Source organism: Akebia trifoliata, chromosome 4 (genome assembly GCF_017979445.1).
Source record: "Akebia trifoliata isolate Shusen 1 chromosome 4, ASM1797944v1, whole genome shotgun sequence".
Taxonomy (NCBI): domain Eukaryota; kingdom Viridiplantae; phylum Streptophyta; class Magnoliopsida; order Ranunculales; family Lardizabalaceae; genus Akebia; species Akebia trifoliata.
The window spans coordinates 15,931,234-15,945,732 of record NC_141378.1 but is presented as its reverse complement, the minus strand read 5'-3'; the positions used below and the strand labels follow the sequence as shown (position 1 = coordinate 15,945,732).

General features: G+C 35.0%; 1 pseudogene across 1 annotated transcript; it reads left to right on the top strand.

Moving 5' to 3' along the window:
• The first annotated feature begins 1,346 nt into the window (after positions 1 to 1,346).
• LOC147404134 (G-type lectin S-receptor-like serine/threonine-protein kinase LECRK3) lies at positions 1,347 to 8,913 on the top strand (annotated as a pseudogene). The gene is made up of 2 exons (XR_015177704.1): positions 1,347 to 2,021; positions 6,868 to 8,913. The product of XR_015177704.1 is annotated as a G-type lectin S-receptor-like serine/threonine-protein kinase LECRK3 (transcript).
• The last annotated feature ends 5,586 nt before the right edge of the window (positions 8,914 to 14,499 follow it).

Sequence of the window (14,499 nt, the reverse complement as noted above, 5' to 3'; positions counted from 1 at the left end):
AAAATTGATTTGCGTTACAGCATCGAGTTCACCATTTTGTATTTAATTACCGTCGAACTCAACAGTAGTTAAGTTAAAAAGTGGTGAACTCAACACTAAGTTAAAAACTGGTGAACTCAACACTAAGTGTCGAGTTCACCACTTTTTAGCATAGTGTCGAGTTCACCGATTTTTAACTTAGTGTCCAATTCACCAATTTTTAACTTAATTACTCGAGTTCGACAATAATTAAATAAAAAGTGGGAAACTCAACGTTGTAATGCAAATCAATTTTTTCAAAAAAAAAATTTCCATTTTTCCAATTTCGATACTAGGTTTAATGAAATAATAAAAAAAATTCGAATATCAAATTTGTTATTCAATTTTCTTTTTATAAATTATCGAGAAAAAAAAATACATGTATATGTTCAAAATTAAGAAAATATCATTCTCCATTTGTCATTCATGATCAAATATCATCAGAAATGTTGGCAATCACCATTGGAAAATCTAACTATATGAAGAAGATGAGAAAAATGTAATTTGGATATTTCAAATACCTTATACATGGGAGATGAGGTCAGGGACTATTTAGAAAGGAAAAGTTTACTAAATGTCTTGATAAGTTAGAGTCGAAAAGTTAGGGACTATTTAGAAAGAAATCCCTCTGTGAGGGTCTTTTAAGTAATTTTTCCTTACTTTTTTCAACATTTTGTTAGGGTCAATTTGATCATTTTTTTTAATAATTGGCTTGGGTGCAAGTAGGTCCCATATAAGTACCACACCATTATATTATTAATATATCACAATAGAGATATTTTGATTTTATTATTTTATCTTTCATTCATGATACCAGTTGGGGTAGGCTCATCCTCATTCATAGTCCACCAAACTTGCAAGTCTTCAAAGTCGATCATTCATTGCCGTCCAGGCCTTCAGAAGGCCGGAAGGTTCTAAAACTCGAACTCGACGTGTTGTCCACCAAGTTAAGTCAATTTGGTGAAAATGAGTCAACTCAGGAATCTCAAATAAACATGTATTACTATTAAATATGTATAAAATTAGTTTTTGCAATAAAAAAATAAGGAATGATATTTATTTTTTTCATTTCCCACTAAAAAATGATTACTCGGTTGAGTTAAATAATCTCCTCAATTCAAAGAGCCACCACAAAAGTGGATCGAGTCGACTCATCGAGTTTCAAAACTATGATTTTGGTAATTAATTATTCTTTAATTGCGGCTACCTACAATAAAAATCATTGACTTGTCAACATGTAATCTTCTTGGAAGGTTGACAAAAAAAAAAAAAAACACGTTCTTTTTTACTTCTCTTCGTAGACATGGACAGTTGGATTTGCAAATTTTTGTTCTCAATTGTCTTCTAAGCTCTCTCTCTCAAAGAACCATCTTTGTTAATGGCTTCTATTATCTCTATAGTTCTTCTCCTCTCTATATTTTCTACAGCAACAGCTCAACAAAGAAACTCCAACATAAGCTTAGGCTCTTCCCTCTCCCCCATCACCAACCCCACTTCATGGTTTTCACCTTCTGGTCGATTCGCCTTCGGATTCTACCCGTTAGATCAAGGCCGCTTCACCATTGCAATCTGGTTTCCCAAAATTCCCGAAAAGACTGTTATATGGACTGCGAACCGAGATGATCCTATAGTTCCTAGCAGAGTTACACTGCAATTGTCTAGTAATGGTGGGCTCATTCTAAAATCATCACAAGGCCACGACAAATCCATCACCGATATTTCCAAATCTAATTCCGCAGCTTCCTCTGCTTCCATGCTAGATTCTGGGAATTTTGTTATCTATAATTCTGATTCGAAGATCATATGGCAGAGTTTTGATTATCCAACCAACACGATCGTACAAGGCCAGCGCCTCGTGGCTGCAAGGGGAGAATTGTTCTCTAACGTCTCGCAAACTGACCCTCGAAAGGGAAGGTTTAAGCTCAATATGCAGAGAGATGGCAATCTAGTGCAGTACCCAGCAGAAGCACCTCAGGCAGTCTCAGCCGCATATTGGAGTACAGGTAATTAATATATTTGTCCAAAATAGAATTCAATTTCATGTCCTATATAAGATGCCCCTTTTGTTAAATAGTTCAAAAACATGACTGGGTCAGTACAATTGACTATTTTCAGCAAGATCTATTGTCACAATTGTCATTTCGCTTTCTTAGCCTTCTTATGAACCTCAAATAAAAGACCATGTCTTGCTACAAAACCATGAAAGAACCAGAACTATATTTGGGTTGAAAGTAAGGGTACAAAGGAAAATACAGCTAAATGCGGTGCCCTAAGAGGCTAGTTGCCTCGCCTGCCGTCATAAAAAATAAGAAAAAAAAACAGTACCGGTTTAAAATACATTCATTTGATGAAGTAAAAGGAAAAAAAGGTACAAATTTAGATTCAGTTTACTTTCATGTAGAGGATGCTTTTTATTTTATTTTATTATATATATAGTAAGAATAAATAGATAACAAGGAGTCCTACTAAACTTAGATGGTAAGATTTCAACTCTTGCTAAGGGTTGTTGACCTCATCTTGTGGCATCCAAAAAACATGATATGGTGCCACAAGGTTGTAGAGGACAAAATTCTACGAATCTTGTAGACACCCCAATTTTTTTGGACCGAGCTTGAAAGTTAGAGAAGTCTAATGCAAGTTTTCAATTCAATCAAGTGGGGGCCCAGTCCAATTCTGTAAATCAATTTCATAAGATAAATTAGGCAAGGCCATGGGTTACCCACGGCATAGAGGAATCATCGTTAAGGCCATGAGTCTCTCATAGCTCAGGCCATTTTTGCACAGAACCTTGAATAGGTCAACGAGTTAGGCAAAATTTGCATTCCAACACCCCCACCCAAAGTCCATTTGGTTGAGCTTGTTAGAACCCATTTGCTTACAAGAGTTGCTTAGGAGAAATGATCTCTTAAACCTCTTCTTAATGGCTTAATCTTCAAGAAAATTATTTTCTTTTTTTCTTTTCCTTCCATACCTTTGTATTAAACCTACACCGTTCTTAAAGCATATACACTATGTGAAAAAAGCCAAAATTTGACAGCCCTAGGACGTCAAATTTCATAAAATTCGATGGACCAAGGGGTTAAATTGGTGTCGAATTTTTCATTGTCAAAATTTTTTTTTTCGACAAGTTGAAACTGTTAAATTAATGAAGGATGAGAGAAATTCAATAGCTCTAAGTCATCAAATCTAGGAACATCAAGAATTTTGACAGTCCTAGACCATCAAAATTCAATTTCTAAAATTCGTGGGCCTTGGCCCATCAATTTTTTCTGTCAAATTTTCTAGTTTTCATGTAGTGATATATATTTTTTAGTTTTTCACATCTTTTTCTAATCTTGACTCCAAGTCAATTGTTGGTCCTCACATGAGTTGAACTATCTCCTTAAGTACGTCTTGTTAAGAGCCAATTAAGGTGATTTACCCTAGTAACCCATCCGTGCTCACCATTCAAGAAGGATTTTCTACAATTCTTTGTAAATTGATCATATTCAAGAGATTATGATCATTTTGTCTAATCAAGAGAATGCTTTAGAACTTGTATGTAAAGACCCCTCTATCCTTAGGTTGTTAGAAGCCTAGCTAGGTAGAATGTCTTAAAAGTCCAAAAATCAAGCACTAAATTATATGCCTCGCGGCCTAGTTCTCTAAAGATTGACCCAAAGTCAATCTTGGACAAAGTTAGCCCTCCCTCAGAATTCTCTAGAATCTTTTAGGCTTTTACAATCATATCCACTGATCATCATGATTACTAAGACCCATAGGTGTATAAAACACCATCAAGTACAAGATGATGAAGGACAATTGAAATCATTCTTTGAGGTTTATTTGAGAATATTGGGAACTTTAGGAATTTTAACAAATTTATCCCCAAGGGTCTCCAAAAACCCTATAAATAGGACTCCTATCCAAGGCATTGAAAAGAGCTAAATCCAAAACTTTGTCAATTTTGCTTCTTGAAACCTTCCAACAACCCAAAACTCTGTACAATTGATTATTTACCCTTCTTAGAAGCCAAAAACAAGAGAAAAGAGGAAGAGAGAAGAAGAAGAAGAAAGCACTAAGGTGGGGTGTGATATTATATTTCTATTTTGCAATAAAATTCCTTCTAGTTCCCATCTTCTATCACTTCACTTTTTTTTATTTATTTTATGTGTATTTAAATTCCAAGCAATGTAACCTTTAATGTCCTTAATTCAATGACTTGGGTGGTAGAAAGTAAACCCTCCATGTGAGGTAATATCCTCCTATAAATCCATAATAAACTTCATAGTGAGCATTAAAATTCCAAAGTATAGTAGTTCTTATTTCATTTCAATTTCAACCAAATTTGCAATTATTAGTTTAGCCACTTTCCTTGTTTTTCATTGCTTAATATTAAGCCAACACTTTTTAAAAAAATTTACATTCCTAAGGTATGATCTTGATGGGATCATCTCCTTCCATGAGATGATCTTCATGATCTAGACCGATAGTGAATCCCCTAAGGATAGGGGTACAAATTGTTGATCATTCGATCCTTCGATTTTTTTTTATTGTTTTTGTTCAAACAATCAAGTTTCTTTTGAGGTTACTGATCGATTGTAAAGCTTGCAATAAAGATGCAAAGATAGATATTTGAACTAAGACTTTGGGCAAGTCGAATTCGTTCCACAGGGACAGTTTGGATTCAAAGATTCATTCGGTTAGAAAAAAAAACAGAATTAGAAAACAGATTCATTTAAAAACAAAACAGATTTGTTGCAAATTAGAAAATGAAAATTAACAATAGAAAAGAGAAATTGAAACTAGTGAGAAAGGGCTTAGAGAGCTCAAGTCTACCATTGCAAGTCATCCAAAATGCTAATTAATTCTAAATATGACTCAATCCACGTAGCAAGTCATTGCTCGTGGATCGAAAGATGATTCGATGTATCCATTGATTGGAACCCTAAAATATCCATGAAGATCTCTGATTTAGGCAAGATTATCCGACTTATGCTTCCATTCATCACAGAGCATGAGTGTTCTTGAACTTATCTAAGTAATACTCATCAAAGCTTGAATTAGAAGCATGAGTTAGATGATCTTATCATGAAGAGATTCATAGATTTAACATTAAACACAGAAATATAGAATTGAAATAACATGAGTAGAATGAACTTGCTCCAGCATCCTTGATCTCTCTAAAGAGGATCTAGCCGATCATCGCAAGGATCATATTGCAACAATAATAAAAGCAAGAAGATGATAGATGGAGAAGAGAAGGTAGAATAGTGTTGCAACTTGATTCCTTCCTTGATGATCTCTCAAAAGAGTTACAATAAAGCTAATGGATTACTCTTGATGTTCTCACTCCTCTCAAAAGCTCACCCAAAGGAAAAATTACAGAGAATTAAAAGAAGAAACTAAAGAAAATTATAGAAGAGAAGAGCCTAAGAGGGACCCCTTCTTTGAAATCAACCCTCAAATTTATAATGTTTGTATTCGGGTAATCGGAGTAATTTGGCGGATAATTCGATTTGAATGACCCAATCAGTTACAACCACAACCACCGAAGCTTCTGTAAAAATCTCGAAGACAAATTCCTCGAAATGACCGCGGCGCGGTCTTGGCTAGCCGCGGCGCGGTGACGTGGCGCTCAAAATCCTCGAGATTTTGCCGGATGCTTCCTTTTTGCTCGCATGTTGTAACAGTAATTGTTATTTCTTTTGTTGGTTTTCGAATGTGCCTTTTTCACCTGAAATTAGTAACAAACTATTGTTAGCCACATTAATTTGGGATTTAATAAAATTTATTATTATTTTAAGGGAACTAGTATTTATACGATGGTAATCTCGGTGAAATTACGGTCCCAAAATGATATTATTGGGACCTTATCAGTTACCACCAATTGGTGAAGAGAAATGGGTGCTTAACACCTTCCTCTCTCTTTAATCGAACCGCTTACCTAGATCTTAGGTGGATCGAAATTTTATCCGTACGAGAGTCACTAAATGCCAAAATGACTCTTTTAAAAAAATGCAGTCCAGGTGACCATTCACACCCTTTTACAAAAAAGAATGGTGGTGACTCCAAACCCTCGTAGAGGTAATCTTTGAAAACTGAAAATCACTCCTCTACAACACTTTTATTGTCCCTCAAGAGAACTTCCTTACCTACTTCTTAGATAAACCGACTCCTTTATCCATTGATTGTGAGTCAGTATAAACAAAAAAATAGAATTTGAAAACTCTTTTTGTGGCATCCATACACACCCAAAGTCTTTGATTGGCGACAACTCTTAAACCCATTGTAGATGAAGTCAACCATCTTTGAACCTCACGTATCTACAAACTTTAAAAATAAAAATAAAAAATGTTATTTCTAACTGTTGAATTTTAATTTTAAATTTGGGAGTTTTATAGCCATGTATTTTTAAAACCTTGAATGAAGCCTTTTTTTTTCTACTTGAGTTTTTCCATGAAATCTAAAGGGTAGTGGTGTCGGATTGCCAATGTGGTAATCCATTAATTTAGCAAAACAACCCTTAGTAAGATTTAAAATCTTACTTAGTAAAGAAAATGTTATAAATGGACACGGTAAATAGTATGCGGTCAATACGCGGCTGACATGGCAAAGGCAGAGAATCATAGATCTTTTTCTTGGGGATACACAATGAAAATGATCTATGGTTTGCTGCCCTTGGCACGTCATCCGTGTACTATTATCATGCCGATTTATCACTAGTCCAATAAATTAGCAAAATACAACTTGTTTTGTAAAACCTTACTTATCCTTTTATATCTTAGTAGTACGTTTTTTTTTTCATGACTACAGTTAGGGTTCATGTAATTACATCCAATAATCAAAAAGAATTCTATTATTTTACAGGAACGTGGAATGCAGGAGATAATGTGACAGTAAATCTTGATGAGAATGGTCGCTTGTACTTACTCAATAGCATTGGTTTCAATATAAGGAATCTGAGTAATGGTGTGTTTCCTTCAAAAGAAAAAATGTTTTTCCGCATGACAATCGACATAGATGGGATATTCAGGGTATATTCACACAGTTTCAATCCGAATGACAATTGGTCAATCAAATGGTTTTCGTCGAAAAATAAGTGTGATCCTACAGGCCTTAATTTGTGGTCTAAATGGGTACTGTACTTTAATGGATCAAGAATCTCTATGCCTTTGTCCACCTAGTTTCAATTACATCGATGACGCTGAAAAGACTCTGGGCTGTAATAGCAACACGAATGCAGAAGGTTGTAGAAACAGGGATGAACATATCAAGCACACCTTTTATACTTTAGTGCACACAAGTTGGGAAGATGATTCATACTCTGTCTTATCATCCAAAACCGAAGAAGATTGCAAGGAAGCCTGCATGAAGGACTGTAACTGTGAGGTTGCGACATATACAAACTCAGAATGCCGAAAACAGAGACTCCCATTGAGATATGGGAAAAGAAACATGGATGAATCAAGCAAAGTTCTTATCAAGGTGATGAGTATCACCACAACAAGCAATGCAATAATTGGCGTGGGTATTGTGGTTATTACTTTGGCTTTTATTATCATAGGGACTACTGGTGTTCTTATTTACAGACAATTACTTGTATGGCCATACAAAAAGATCCCAGATAAAGCGAACATCGAATTAAGTAAAGGGATCTCTCTGCGAACGTTTACTTATGATGAGCTCAAGAAAGCAACAAATGGTTTCAAAGAAGTGTTGGGTAGGGGATCTTTTGGAACAGTTTTTAAAGGGAGTTTATCGAACAATCAGACAGACGAGGCCATTGCTGTCAAGAGACTAGATAGAGTGTCAGACGAAGGAGAAAGGGAGTTTGAAACTGAGGTGAGAGTGATTGGGAGAACACATCACAGAAACCTAGTCCAATTGCTTGGTTACTGCCATGAAGGTCCCAATAGGCTTTTAGTTTACGAGTTCATGAGCAATGGATCACTCGCAAACTTCCTCTTTAATCCTAAAACACGCCTAAAATGGGATGAAAGAGTGGGAATTGCTTTGAACATAGCTAGAGGCATCTTATATCTACACGAAGAGTGCAAGACCCAGATCATCCATTGTGACATAAAGCCTCAGAACATACTCATGGATGAATACCATCGCCCAAAAATATCTGATTTTGGGTTGGCTAAGCTATTGAAGTTGGACCAAACCAGAAGCTATACTGTTATGAGAGGGACTAGAGGATATGTTGCACCCGAGTGGAACAGAAACGTGCCCATAACCGTTAAGATAGACGTGTACAGCTTTGGGATTGTGTTGTTGGAGATCATATGTTGTCGAAGAAATTTGGACATGAAGCTGCCTGATGAAGAAATTGTTCTTGTAGATTGGGTGTATGAGTGTTTACAGAATGGCGAGGTTTGTAAGTTAGTGGGTGACGAAGAGGTGGACAAGAATGGGTTGGAAAGAATGGTGAGGGTGGCTCTTTGGTGCATCCAAGACGAGCCTTTGCTCCGTCCTTCCATGAAGAATGTGGCCCTAGTGCTGGAAGGAATTATAGATATCCCAGTTCCTTTTGGTCCTACTTCTTTTCTAAATACCATCTGAATGTAATCATAAAATAATTCAATTTCTATTTTTTTATGGTGCTCCATAAATTGACACCTTTGATAACGAAGGTAAAAATAATATTTCCTGGTTAGCATCCGAAGTTTTTCTCTTGTTCTTGTTTGCAAGACAGGGTTGGAGCCACGATTTTCTTATAGTGGGGGCAAACTATAGTTAATGGCACAGTTGAAGAGCTTGGAGATAAATGGCTTTGGAGGAAAATTCAGAGGACTTTAGTTGGAAGTTGAAGAAAAAGATATTTAGGCCATTTCCAATTAGTCTATGAGAAAAGGCCCAGTCAAGAGGCAATGCCATCTTAAAATAATTGAAGAGGGGGAGCAAAAATAGGAGGGAGGTAAGGGGGTGGGGGCAAATGGGGAGGGAGGTTATGGAGTGGCAAATGAGGCATGCAATCAGTTTAAAATACAGGGGTATCTCAAAGTTCTATGGGGGCAATTTCCCCCACTAGCTCTTTACTACCTCTGACCTTGTTGCTAGAGATCTCTAGCGTTGTAACCTTGAAGAATATAGTAATTAGATTTCGATCTTATCTGTAGATGTAGTCACATTGCTTGTGTGATTCCATTAGGGATGTACCTTTTACCCGCGATCCGAAAACTTGACTGCAATTGAGAATCAAAACTGGACTGAACCCATTTGAGTTTGGACCGAACCAAACCCACGAAAAATCAGTTAGAGTTCGATTTGACACCCCCAGACTAGACCGAACCTAACCCGGTTTGAGAACCGTTACCCTAGACCGAAGCCATACCATTACCCAAGACCAAACACCCAAAAATTTTCAAATTTTTACCATTACCCCCCCCCCCCCCCCCTCAACATCCAATCCGAAACTCAATTTTTTGAAAAAAATAAAAATAAAAATAAATAAAAATTTTCAAAATAAATTTGAATTTTTTTTACCCACCCCCCAAGGGAATTATTATTATTTTTAAATCGTTGGGAGGGGGTGAGTAAATATGAATGTTTTATTTTTATAAATACCTCAAAATGATCTTTATTTTTCACTACTCCAAATTCTCTCAAAATTTTCAAAATCTCTCAATCTCTTTAATTTATTTTCATAATTTTTTACTAAATTCTCTAAGTTCTTTATTAAATTGAGATTTATTCTTAATTAATTTGATCATCAAGTGATTACTATTCTTTTACGTGATAAGATCAAAGATCAAATCATCATCAAAGTAATCAAATCATTATCAAGTCATAAGACCAAGTCTTCATAATGTGATCAAAGTCAAAGTTATCATCAAGTGATCAAGAATTTCTTTCACGTGACAAGATCAATCGATCAAATTGACACGTGGCACGATCAACCAATCAAAATCATATTTTTCGACATAAGGTGTAGTGGTTTTAATTTTTTTCTTAATATTCTTAGATTAAGCTTCTCTTGCTCTTTTTTATTTTATTTTTTTTACTTCCAAGTGAAGTCTAATCAATCTCTATTAATTTTAATTTTACTATTAATTTTTATATAATAGATCGTCAAAATATTAATATCAATGATTTTCAAAATCTTAATGATCCTCAAAATTTTGATTTTAATTCATTTACTTACGGGGGGAGGGGGATGGTAATGATCTGGAACCCTCTAATCATAATCTTAATCTCTAAAAAAAATCGAAAAGATTTCAATCAAAGGCATGTCAATATTTTACCTTAATAGATGTTTTAAACCAAGGCAAAAGAAAAATATAATTATTGTGGAAAAATTCTAGTTTATTCTAGTACATCTACTGGAATGAGTACAATGAATAAATACATAAAAAATACGTGTCCAAGAAGAGAACAACCCAATATTACTCAAAATCTACTTAGTCGATCAACCACTGACAACATAAACACGTGGTCATATAATGCCGAAAGGGCGTGATGGGAAACCGTTAAATTTTTTATTATAGAATAAATGTCATTTATTGTAATTGAAAAAATACATTAAAAAGAATTTATTCAAAAAACGTATTTCTTAATTTTAAAAGTATTTCTAGAAATACATTAAAAAGAGATGTAATGAAAATATTTAAAAATAAAAAAGTAGAAATTAAAATTTTATTACAAAATACATATTGTAAAATATGTCTTAACTTCTGATTTATGGAATTCAATTCATAATATACCATATATGTGTGTTACGGTACATTTTATAAATGAAAATTGGAATTTACACAAAACATACATTTTTCTTTATTAAATGCAAAACATACCTATTTAATAATTTTTGAAGTTTTGCTAAATATTTTATTAGATTATGAAATTAGTAATTATCTAATTTCTTGTTCAAGTAAGAACTTGATTGGGGGAGGGGGGGTTGGTTTAAATCTCTTTCTATTTATTTTTTCTTTTTTATATATCACATTATACCTTATCTGGGGGCCCCAAAAAATTCTAACATATTTATTTTGGATTTTGTAAGAATTAGTTTTCAATGAATTTATAAGTCGCGTGGTTGGGGGTGGTTGGTTTAAATCTCTCTCTATTTCTTTTTTTCTTTTTTATATATCACATTATACCTCATTTGGGGGCCCAAAATAATTCTAACAGATATCATATTTATTTTGGATTTTGTAAGAATTAGTTTTCAATGAATTTATAAGTCAGGACTCGAATCATTCTTAAACAATGAATCTCTCTCACCTATCAATATACTACGCCTAACAATTGATCTTAGGCTCTGACCTTGTGACATTTTAATCGTGTCACGTCAAAATGAATATTTCATGAAGGTGATTTTCTCAAGGATGAAAAAACCTCCCTTAGTGCTAAATGGCCAGATTTAATTGAAATGTGAAAACCTTTTTCTGCCACTATGTTAATGAAGTTCCATGATTGTCCATTTCATCTAAAAATATATCGAATACAACACTATTGTAGATCACAAAATTTTAAAATATTACACAAAGGTGATGTTCGTTTATATATATATGGAGCGGTTCAGCAGCCCCATTATGGTGCCACACATGGTGCCACACATTTTTCAAAACATGGGTTACAAGCTTTGGAATGAGCTGATTTTTTGTGAGGATGATCTCTATGATGAGGAGATCATCCTCACCAAAAATCAACCAATTCCAAAACTTCTAACCCCATCGAAAGTGCTTTATAAAAATTGGACGGTCCATGATTCTTCAACTTGTAAACTTGGGTTAGAAGTTTCAAAATGAGCCGATTTTTGGTGAGGATGATCTCTTCATCGTAGAGATCATCCTCACAAAAAATCAGCCTATTCCAAAACTTGTAACCCCATCAAAAGTAATTTACAAAAAATGTGTGGCACCATAAGGGGTTGCTGAACCGCTCCTTATATATATATATATTGGGAATGTTAGCATCCAAGACCTCATGGGGATGTTAACATTCTCTAATACTTTTTCTTTTTCAATAATATCTTTTTTATTTTGTCCTTTAGTGAAAAAATAAGGATATATTTATCATTTACATAAAAAATGTTTGTTTGCATTGATTATTAAATTATTTGTAATAAAAAAAAGATATATATTATGAGAGTGACAAGGATTTATCATGTAAAAAGATTAATATATCTTTGTCTTTTTCACTAAAAGATAAAATAGATAGGAGTAATGATAGAAAAAAAATATTGGATAATACTAACGTCCTATGAGGTCTTAAATATTAGTATTCCCTTATATAGACCACAAAATTTTATGTTGTTGAGATTTAAATGTTGAATTTGGAAGTTTGACAAGATGAGAAACAATATTATTATTTTTTGTCTTATATTTCAAGTAAGCATATGATTCAGACTTGAACTCTAAATGACTGGTGTGCTATTAGTCCAAAGTGCCAATTCATATAAGCCCAAGAAGCCTTAATGAGGGTTGAATTAGCCTAACTCTTTGAAATATCAGCTTGAGCATTTTAGTCACGCTAGCCTAACTCGTTGAAATATCACCTTGACAATTTAGCTGGTTCCTGTAATTGCGACGTAGAAAGCTCAAAGGAAGGATCCACTGCCGCCTTGAACTTGTCTTCTAAAATATACTTTGTCAACATTTAGCAATTGAAAATGGTGTTTACTTTAGCTGGCATGGCTTTTCTAGTTCTGAAATGAGATCCAATAGATTTTATTAGTACACGTTTGAATTTTTCAAACATGCTCTCCTAGGTGGAGTTGGTTCAGTGAGTAATGAGTCAAATCATCATCGATTCAAATTGATAAGTAACAAAGTCATACTCCGACACATTTTTTTTGATATTGCGGGGTTTCTCTGCACCCTTTGCAACTGGGACTACTTCGATCCCTACCGTTACACACCCCGACCTCACAGAAGTTTCCCAATTTAAATAGAATAAGTTAGTTGTCCACCAAATTTTGGATACAGAATCAGAAGTTAGTCGTGATAATCTGACACTTTTTTTCATCAGGGTTGAAGATAGATAGTTTCCGCTGATTCATCCACTCCATACAAAAGAGCTTCTTGTCCAACACAACATGTGCAGTGACCATGACACATCCATTCTTCATCTCGAACCAGGAGTGGTCCGCGGGGTTGTATACATCCACAAACCTTGAGTTTTCGATTGTGAAGCTCGACCGTCCTCCCATGGCATAGAGTTTGCCCTCGAATCCGCAGGCAAAGCAGCCCCACCTAGGCCTCTGAAGAGGCTTTGATCCTTTTGGATGCATAGGTAGTTGTTTGTGGTTGGTAAGTAATAAATGGTTGCTTTGCTTACGCACAATGAATACAAAGGCTTAAGTTAGGCTTGTAATCGTGGGTCTCATGATAGCTAAATACCATTGCTTTCTCCTGAGCAACATTTCAGAAACAATCCAATGGTTTTTGATTCATTTTTTTGAACTTCATATGGAATCTCAACAGAATCTAAGCCTTAGAATTGTTTGGTGAAATGGAAGCAAATGCATAAGCACTCGGGCTCCAACCAACCTTGGCTGGTTGAAGTGAACCCACCCTTGGATCAACTCTCAACCCAAGCACAATTCAACTTGAGCTTGAGCTTCTAAATCAGGGATGAGTTTAGCTTTGAGTTGTAAGTAACTTTGGACTTCTTACTTACCAACTAGAATGTGAGGGATATTGTTTTAGTTCTCAATTCTTATTTGCTTATTTTCTGTTCATGTGGTCATCCTGTATCATTTGGGTGTGTGCAGGCCAAAGAAATGTTGAAGAAGTTGAGGGTTAAGGAGATTCACAACAATATGGAATTTAAGATCATAGGACTCAGCGAGCAGCTTTGCAATAAGCAATTGTATTGCTTATTTTTATTACTGTTTCTTTCGATGTCCTTAGCATTCTTAATCTATGATAAGTGATGATGGCAACTACTAGTTTTATTTATCGTCTAGACTGATTCGCATATGGTCTTTTTCCTAGGGCCCAGCTCACAATATCACTGATCTCATTCATTCCCCCCGCCATATATATATATATATATATATATATATATATATATTTGGGATGGGTAAGCTGGACTTGAACCCACGACCTCAAAGTTGCTTTGCAATGTGGCAAACCAACTGAGCTATGGGTCTAAGCCCTTCCCCACACCATATATACTTGTAAACTGTTGACTTTGCAGCTTCGTGTGCTTAAAATAATATAGTTCACATGTTCTTCCAATTGATTTATTGCTTGTATTGGTAACAACATGTAATAGAGCATGACAAGCCACACGAACGCTCTTCCATAACCAAGAAATTAACTGGGCAGATAGTTCAAATGAGCCAGCAGAAGTTTGCTTCTAATGTTGTGGAGAAGTGCTTAGCTTTTGGTGGTCCTGCAGAACGTCAGATCTTGGTGAATGAGATGCTTGGCTCCACTGATGAAAATGAGCCTCTACAGGTTTGCCAATTCTGCAAGATTTATATCAGTAGATGTGGTTGGAAAGCATATCCTAGAATGGATCATCGGAAGAATAAAACACACAAGCATT